General features: G+C 47.6%; 1 protein-coding gene across 1 annotated transcript in view; it reads left to right on the top strand.

The window, feature by feature from the left end:
• The first annotated feature begins 2942 nt into the window (after positions 1–2942).
• Cx3cr1 (C-X3-C motif chemokine receptor 1) overlaps positions 2943–9443 on the top strand; it is a 14940-nt gene continuing 8439 nt past the window's right edge. Inside the window, exon 1 of the mRNA XM_021207747.2 lies at positions 2943–3019. The gene's annotated coding sequence lies outside the window, so the exon portion shown is untranslated. The remainder of the gene's footprint in view (positions 3020–9443) is intronic.

The raw sequence follows: 9443 nt of genomic DNA, 5'->3' as shown, positions 1-9443 counted from the left end.
TGGAAGAGCACAGTCAGTGCTCTTAACCGCGGAGCCATCTCTCCAGCCCCGGTTTTGTTTTGTTTTGTTTTGTTTTTCTTCTTCATTATTTAGAGAATACTTTATTAGTTTTTGTAATCAAACCCACGTAGATAAGACCTTACATATTTAACACAGTGTGTTACCCCTGTACAAATGGGAAAAAAAAAATTAAGTTCAACATTTCTAGACTAATATCTCTGTTCATTTCTGTGTAATGCCAACTCAACACAGTAAATTGGATACTTTTTTCCAAAGTTGACAGCACTTTTGCTTCTATTTGTAATGCACCTTAGTTCAGCCACCTCCAAATGCTACTGCTTAGAAATACTTTAATTGGGAGCTCAGCAGATAAAAGCACTAGCTGATCTTGCAGAGGACCTGGATTTGATTCCCGCCCCACTATGTGGCTCACAACCCTAGTCTCAGGGGACCTGGGATCCACTGCCCTCTTCTGGCCTCTTTGGGTCCAAGCATGCATGTGGCAGTGGCCATACAGATACTCATATACATAAAATAATAAAAATAGGTCTTGAAAGAAATAGCTTAATCGGAGGCTGGAAAGACAGCTCAGTGGTTAGGAGCGCTTACTGCCTTCCAGAGGTCACAGTGTATGTCCCAGCACCTGCGTCAGATGGCTCACACTCACCTATAGCTCCAGATCCAGGGATCAGTGCTCTATTCTGGACTTCATTTATGCTATATAGACTATATATGGCATATACACACACACATGTGCACACATACATACACACACATGCACACACATGTGCATACATACATATATACACACACACTTGCACACACACGCACAGATGGATGAGGTACTGTTTGTGGCCTTCAGGTCCATAGAGCAGGCTTGCCGCCTCCTCATCCTAAAATGGGATGTCCTGCAAGCTCAGGCGAGCTCAGAGTCTCTCCTACACTGTGTTCCTGGGTTTGTGCAGCCATCCATCTGGGAACAAGGAGACCGATGTGAGTTACTGGCACTCATCACAGAATTCATCTGTTGTGGCACCCATGAGCAGGACAGGCTCACTGGTCAGCCCACAGCAGGTGACGCAGAGAGGACAGGCATGCACAGGCCGGGGGATGTGTGTGCTGGAGAAGAGGAAGCAGTTAGAATTCAGTGGGAAGTAAAAAGAAGACATGGTGCTGAGAACATGCTCACCAGACAGAGGAGAGGAACCTCCGAGAGTGCTAAGTCTGTGGAGCTACGGCTCAGGGTCCTCTCTGGCACGTGGGTAGGTGGCCGGATGGTGAGATGAACCAGATGGATGGGAAGGGAGTGGTGGGCACAGGGTACCCTCAGACCCCACTGAAGGTGGAGTTATGTCAGAATCAGACATGGATGAGATTGTTTGACAGGAACAGTAGGAGATTCTCGACCAGATTCCAGACAGGAGCACGAGGAAGAGCTTGTATGCCCTGGGGATACAGCTCAGATGGCAAAATGTTAGACTAGCCTCTGTGAAGCCCTGAGTTCCATCCCCAGCACCCCATAAACCAGACACGGCGGAGCATCCCAGACTTGGGCGGTGGAGGCAAGAGGATGAGAGGCTCAAGGTCTGTCTTTTTTTTTTTTTTTTTTCAAGACAGGGTTTCTCTGTGTAGCCCTGGCTGTCCTGGAACTCACTCTATAGACCAGGCTGGCTGGAACTCAGAAATCCGCCTGCCTCTGCCTCCCGAGTGCTGGGATTAAAGGAATGCGCCAGTCTTTTTAACTCCATAGCTATTTAAAGTCCAGCCCAGGATGTGTGGGTCCTATCTCAACAACAAAACAAACAAGCAAAAACAAAGCCAGGGGCTGAAGAAATGGCGCAGTGACTAAGAGCACACACTGCTCTTGCAGAGGACACAAGTTCAATTCCCAGCACCCATAATAATGGGCAACTCACGACTGCCTATAACTCCAGCCACAGGGAGATCTGAGTTCTCTAGCCTCCCTGGGCACATATACATAATTAAAAAGAAAGCTCAAAAACAAAAAGTTTGCAGAAATGAATAAGGACACAGAGTCAGTGGGTTGGGATAGGTCGGGGGCAGATCTGGGAGGAGAGAGGTAGAGGAGGGATTGTGATCGAAATACGTGTGAAGTTCCCGAGGAACTTCATACAAATAAAAGCCAAAAAACAAGAGCTGAAGTGGGGCAGAATCAGGGCGAGGAGCTGAGCCCCAGGGAATGCCGACCGAGGAGTCCCTGACTTAGCAGCTGCTGGGGCAACAGGAAAGGGCCAATGTCTGCGAGCCTGTGAGGATCTGCTGGCTCTCTGTGAATCTCTTGGCTTCTGGGGGGGAAGATGAGTAGACAGGGGGGCCAGAAGGAAGGAGAAAGGGAACTAACGGAGGCTTCCTCAAATGTGAACAGCTGGAGAGCAACTGTAGCTTTCAGTTCCTACCTCACTGGACAGAGCAGGCTTCTGAGTACTCCCAAGAACTGCGATACGGTCAGCGAGCCTGGGTCAGCGAGCCTGGGTCAGCGAGCCTGGGCCCCGGTGCTGCACAGCGGGTACCAGAGGCTTTCTAAGAACACTGGAAAGGAGAGGAGCTCTCACAGCTTGCCTGAGACCCCCTATTAAGGAGAGCTTGAGACCTGACTTGTGTGCCACTGGACTCCAGGGCTACAGACTGCCATCTCTCTAGGGATAAAAAATATCTATCCGCCCCCAGGTCTGCCACCCCACAGCCCCCAGAACTCCCCAGGTCTGCCACCCCACAGTCCCCAGCAGTCCCTAGCAACCGCCAGGTCTGCCCCTGTCTCAAGTCCCCTAGATTTGAAATGCAGGCTCTCTTGTGGTCAGCTGGTTCCCAGCCTGGAGTGTTGAGCTTGCTTGTCACAGTATCTAAAGATAGGGTACCACACAGGAAACCAGATGCTATTGGCTAACTTCGAAAATAAAGATGCCCTCATAGAGAGGGAAGCACTTGCCTCTGGTGGAGTCTGCATGGGTCTGGGTGAGTGACTGGCACTTCCTGCAGAAGTTCCCTTCCCATTTGACAGGTAAGTACCTCAGACTCCGGACTCCTCCCATACCTGGGTTGACTCCTCCCATACCTGGGCGTGGGGTCAATCAGGCTAAGCCACAGGGTTTCCAATGCTGTTTGCTTTCTGTGTCTATTTTCCTGAGAATGCTGCAGATCAATCAAGAGAATGAAGGATCTTCTGCAGGCTCGTAACTTGAGGAGTTAGTAATTGCGTTTTAGGGATGTGGGGAAAGGTTTCTATTAAATGTTTCCCCAAAAAAGGGGGCTTGGTATAAAAATCACATCTGGGAAATTGGAAATATTGATATTCTTAAAAGATCACAATTCAGATTGCCAGTCAGACTTTTTGGTCCATGCCTCTAATCCCAGCACTTGGGAAGGTGACGCAGGAGGATCAATGCATGTTTGAGACCAGCCTAGGCTACCTAGAGAGCTCTAGGCCAGTTTGGGCTTCTGCGTGAGACTGCCTTCGACAAACAACACCAGCCATAAAAACTAGTGATGGTGGTTTTCACTTCTTTTTAAAAGGAGCCTTTATCATCAGAGACCCACACTTGAATGTCTATAGAAACGGAATAATCTAATTCAGCCATGAAATAGGGCATAGATGAAATATTAACTGGGAGCTGATAACTGAGTGGCAGGTGCCTGATGTTTCCTTTGATTTTTTTCCTGGTTTTTTGAGACAGGGTTTTTCTGTATAACTGTGACTATCCTTGAACTCGTTCTGTAGACCAGGCTTGTCTTGAACTCACAGAGATCCACCTGCCTCTGCCTCCTGAGTGCTGGGATTAAAGGTGTGCGCCCACATTGCCTGGCTCCCCTGATTGTATATACGCTTGTGAATATAAAGAGAAGAATGTTATATAGATAGAGTTGCTTGCCTAAGATGCAAGGAGCCCTGGGCCCTGGGCACAATCTTCAGCATCTAATAAAATTAGACTTGGTGGCACACACCTGCGCAAGACTCTTCTCAGTGCATCAGAATTGTGAGACCAGCCTGGACCGTATGGATCCTGTCTCTAAAAACAGCAACAGTGATGGTGGTGGTGGTGGTGGTGGTGGTGGTGGTGGTGGTGGTGGTGGTGGTGGTGGTGATAAATGTTCAAAACGATGTTAGCATTTTTATTATAAATTTATGTGGCAAAAAAGCTAAAAGAGTGCTATGCTGAATCTGCAAAGTTGAATAGTTTTAAGGATTCCTCCCCCTTTTAAATGCTTTTTTGGTACCATCTTCAATTGTCATGATGAACATTTATTACATTTATAATAAACTTGTCACAAACTCATTCTTCAGTTTCATAAATGCTCAGAACCATGGCTTAGCCACTTGGGCGCAGACATCTGAGCTAGGAATTGTGGTCTTAGGGAGGAAACGATGAGAACAGGCCAGGAGGAGATCCACCCCTGCTGACACAGACAAGCCCCTTTTCAGAGGACCCTGCAGCCTCGCTCGCTCTGTGCCTGTTCGTTTACAACCGTGTGCAGAGAAAAGCTGGGAACTTGAGGGTTCTCCTGCCTTCATTGTCTATCCCTCTTGCCGTTCTGTCTTTCCAAGTTCTGCCATTTATTTATTTATTTATTTTTTGTCTCCCAACTGCTTGAAATACTATACTCGAGGTAGAAAGAAATTCAGTCAAATGTGAAGATTCTCAGATCATAAGAAGACCCTGCTCAGGCCCAGGTCATAAAAGGACCCAGAGGCTACTGAGAGGAGACAAGCTCTGAGAGAGACCCGTCCTGCTGAACCTTTGGAACTTATGAGGGTCAGCAGGGTAGGGCAGTGGCTGAACCGGAGTGGGGCTTTCCTGGACAACAGAAACGGCCCCAGGAAGTTGTTTGGTGGCTTTTCTGGGAGAAACGTGAGCCAAGTTATCTATGAAAGCTATGACTCCTGGGACAAGCAAGAACAACCCCACACCCAAGTCTAGTCTGGGGGATCAGTAAGGTTTTTGGGGTTAGTCATAGGAACATGCCCTAGGGTTAGTCATAGCTTTTCCCAGTGCCCACTCATGAGAGCTCTGTTCCTGGAACTCCTTAGAAGCCTCCCGAGAGGGAACCTTGTAAGTTAGCTGAATCCTGTGAGCCTCTATCCCCTTTCCTGGAGGGAATATCTCCTCGATACTCAACAGGAGGTCATCGTGGCTTCTTCACTGTCTGTCCCATTTGCCTTTATTTTTATCAAAGGATGCTGGAGCAGAAAATAGTCCCAGCCCAAATTCAGTCTGGCTAGCCTGGCTCTTCACACACCCCTTTTTTTCTGGGAAGAACCTGACCAATGCTAATCTCTTTGAAATATATCCTCCGCCCTTTGCTTCTGCCAACCTCATTGCACAGAGAGGTCTGGAGGGTGGTGGGAGACACTGTTTAACTCAGGGACACAGTACACACTGCCTTTGCCAACACTTCTGGCAGAGTCAGCCTCCTGCTTTTCCTATGGCAGTCAGCTTCGGAGTGCACTGTTAGTGTGTGGTATGTAAAGTCCCAAACACAGATGGGATGTCTTTGGTGCCTGAAACAATACGGGCCAGCAAAGTGGATTAAGGCACCTATTGCTGATGTGTTAGAATGGTGGTCATGTCTTAGTAGCACTCTAGGCCAAGGCAGTTCCACGTGGAAGAGCTTTTATTGGGGAAAGAGAGAGAAGGTTGTGGCAGAAACAGAAGAGGGAGAGAGAGAGAGAGAGAGAGAGAGAGAGAGAGAGAGAGAGAGAGAGAGAGGTGTTTTCCTTATTTATATGGAGAATGACATAACACAGGTAAATATGGGAGGTGAGCCAAGTGGATGTTGGGAATATGGTGCTTGTTGCCTTGGCAACTGGTCTGCAGGTCACAAGTCGTGCTGTCGCCTATGTGATGTCATAGGTTTGGGAGGTCCTGATGTCAACAGTTGCCAAGCTTGACCACCTAAGTTTGATTCCTGGGACATGCGCAGTAGAAGGACAGAACTGACTCCCTCAAGATGTGATCTGACCACATGTTGTGGCATGTGCAAGTGTGTGTGTGTGTGTGTGTGTGTGTGTGTGTGTGTAGGTGCGCACGCATTCTAACCCCCATCGTGACTAGTCCAAGTGTGTGCACACGTACATATAAATAAATGTAATTTTTAAGAACCATGCATACTACTTCAAGGAAAGTTAAGCTCTGTGTCCTTAGGACTTTAAAATGACTGCCTGCTTTCCGAGGTTACTAAAGATCGCAGGACATGGGAACGGGAGCAAAGAAGGCACGCTAGGGCTGATCCAGTTCAAAACCAACTCTAGTTCCTTCCCCTCCCGAGCCAGCTGTGCAGGGATGGCCATGTCAGGCATGGCCTGGCGACTGGATGAACTGCAAGGAGGGGAACTCAGGCTGTTGCAGGGGGTAGGGGGAGGGAGAGGGGCCCGGGACCTCGCTGAATTTAATGAGCCACCACTCAGGAGCTTTCAGAAGCTAGGACCTTGTGACTCAGGTCATTGCCTGCCAAGGAAAACCAAAGGAAGGCTAAAGCTTGTGACCAAATCTGCGGTCTGCCTTTCCTCCTGGGGGCTCAGAATATGCAAACTGTCCTGAGGGCGGAATCTCCCTGAACTCTGAATGGAGAGTGCATTAACCAACTCATTTGGTCAAATTGTTTTGAATTACAAGTATTAATAGAAAAAAACCAAATCTGTATTGCTTTTCCTAAAATGCCTTTCCAGAACATTGTTAAGCTAAACCTACTGACTCTGTAGGCACAGTACACTGATAGAACTGAAAGGCCATCACCAATATAGGCCAGGCTGTTGGAGAGAGAGATAGGAGGAAGTCAGTGAGTTCGAGGCCATCTTGGTCTATATTGGAGCTCCAGGACAACACAAAGAGACGCTGTCTCAACAACAAAAAATAAACTTCATTAGACAAAACCTTACAAACAGTTTTTTAAAATCTCGCATCAGAATTAATCAGATCCAATGTCAATGCACCATAATGAACGTATAGTTTGAATTGGCATTTGAATTTCCCCCAGGCTCTCTGGGGTGGAGTTTGCAGCTCCCCTGTCCCCCTCTTCTGCTGCACAGCCAGCTTGGCTCTCTGTAAACCAGGCTGCCCTGAAATCTCCCAAACAGGTAGGCTCTTACCCACCCCAACCCTACATCCCCTCTTGTCTGCTGTTTTGGGTACATTCCCTCATCCTCTCTTCTTGACCAGGAAACCCCAGGCTCAGCCCCTCTGAGCCCACCTCACCTCACCTGCTACCTCCCTCTGTCTGCAAGCTTCCTCCCACCTTTAAAAGTTACTTTTAAAATATTTAGTTATTTTTAGCTTATATGCATTGATGTTTTGTCTGCATGTATGTCTGTGTGAGGGTGTCAGATCCCCTGGAACTGGGGTCACAGACCGTCGTGAGCTGCCATGGGGGTGCTGGGAATTGAACCCAGGTCTTCTGGGAGTGCTAGCAGCCAGTGTTCTTAGTTGCTGAGGCATCTCTCCAGCCCTAAAAGTGACTTTTTTGACACCCCTTTATGCTCCTCCTTCAGTCCTAAAGGAGGCAGATATAGAGACCCAGGCCTGAGTCTATCATTTAACCTTCCCTGTATTCGGTGTAAACATTTATAGAGCTGCTTCTGTGTTTCTTTCTCAGCAGGTTCTAGTACAGCACTCACCCAGTACAGCACTCTAGAGCAGAATGAAAATCAAGCTTCTTGCAGCCCAGAATCTTCCCCCACAGAGGTCAAAGAGAAAGGAAGCCCTCCCCTTACTGGCTCAACAAACTAGAGTGTGTTATCCTAGACAATATACTAGGGATCTTTGAGACCAAAATCCTTCCTCCCTTCCCATTTCTTTTCTTTTCTTTTCTTTTCTTTTCTTTTCTTTTCTTTTCTTTTCTTTTTTCTTTGAGACAGGGTTTCTCTGTGTAGCCCTGGCTGTCATGGAACTCACTTTTGTAGACCAGGTTGGTCTCGAACTCAGAAATCTGCCTGCCTCTCTTCCTTCCCATTTCACACACACTCAAATGCACCACTGTCCTTAAGGTGATCAACAACTGTGCATGAAGCAAGAGGACCTGACAGAGTATACATACATGCATGCATGTGTATGAGCATGTGTGCATGTGTGTGTATGTGTGTGCATGAGTGCGTGCCTGCATGTGCAAATGTGAGTATGTGTGCATGCATGCACGTGTGTAAAACCAACATCCAGTGCCCTTCTCAGTCATTTCCACCTTGTCTTTTCAGAGAGGGCCTCTTCTTTTTTCCCTAGAACTCACCCATTTGGTTGGGTCAACTGGCGAGAGAGCTCCAAAGATCCCTCTGTCTCCGTTTTCCCAATGCTGGGGTTACAAACACATCATGCCTAGCATCTTATATTTTTGGTTGTGAGCCTAGCCTCTAATAACTGAGCCATCTCTCCAGCCCCATGTTTAGCTTCTTAATATGGGTTCAGAAGCTAGAATTCTCATCTTGGAGTTTGCAAATAAGGACTTTGCTGACTGAGCCATTCCACACACCCCAGCCCCTCCACAGCATTCTTTGTAACCTGTACTCACTAGTTCTGCCCGTGGGATCACGCTGGTCACCTTTGTTAGCCAATTGGCTCCCAGATGACAACCAACCTTCTCATACGTCAGTGGCAGGAGGTAACTTGGAGCCAAGCTCTGAGAACTCCTGCATCCCCACAGAGATGGAAGGTGGTGCTCACATCTCCAAATCACAGTGCCCAGGTCCTGGAGAAAGGCCTTCATTGTAGACACAGTGGACCAAAAGCCCAGCAGGTTTCGAAAGAACTCACACACATTCAGAGAGGAGAAATTACTTACAAACTCTGAAGTAACAGTTTAAGAGGGGGGAAAAAGTCAGAGAGAAAGGACCTCTCTTGTTTTCAACAAGCTGAATTAAACCTCTTGGTCTTAATTTTTAACTGTACTTAAACATATGGCTGACTTTGCTGGGGTCCCTGCTAACTCTATGGCCAACAGAATAATGATTCTCAAGAGGCAAGAAGGAAGCATAGTTCAGCATGACTTAGTTATCCACACTGGTGCAAACACCAGGAGTCTGACCCTGCGTAGTTTATTGTAAGCATATTCAAGTACAGTACAATTTGGGGGAAATCCTGGTAACAATGACCTCAATCCCTTGTGTACAATAAATCTTAAAGCATGGCAACATTGGAACTCAAAAGTACATGTGACCTCTCCCATAAAGACTAGTGCTGTAGCTTAAGGACCTAGGACCGGTGGCCTGGATCTTGATAGCACAGAGATAGCACAGAGATTCCCAGCTATGAAGTGCATGTGGCATCTCACATAAGGATGAGATCTGAGAAACAAAGCGAAAGATCAGGGAGGAAGATTCTGGGATAAACATAAGAGTCTGGAGGAGGACCAGGCGTGGTGGCGCATGCCTTTAATCCCAGCACTCGGGAGGCAGAGGCAGGTGGATTTCTGAGTTCGAGGCCAGCCTGGTCTACAGAGTGAGT

Source organism: Mus pahari, chromosome 10 (assembly GCF_900095145.1).
Source record: "Mus pahari chromosome 10, PAHARI_EIJ_v1.1, whole genome shotgun sequence".
Lineage (NCBI taxonomy): Eukaryota > Metazoa > Chordata > Mammalia > Rodentia > Muridae > Mus > Mus pahari.
Note: the sequence above shows the minus strand (reverse complement) of the source record. Positions and strands in the feature narration are given on the sequence as shown.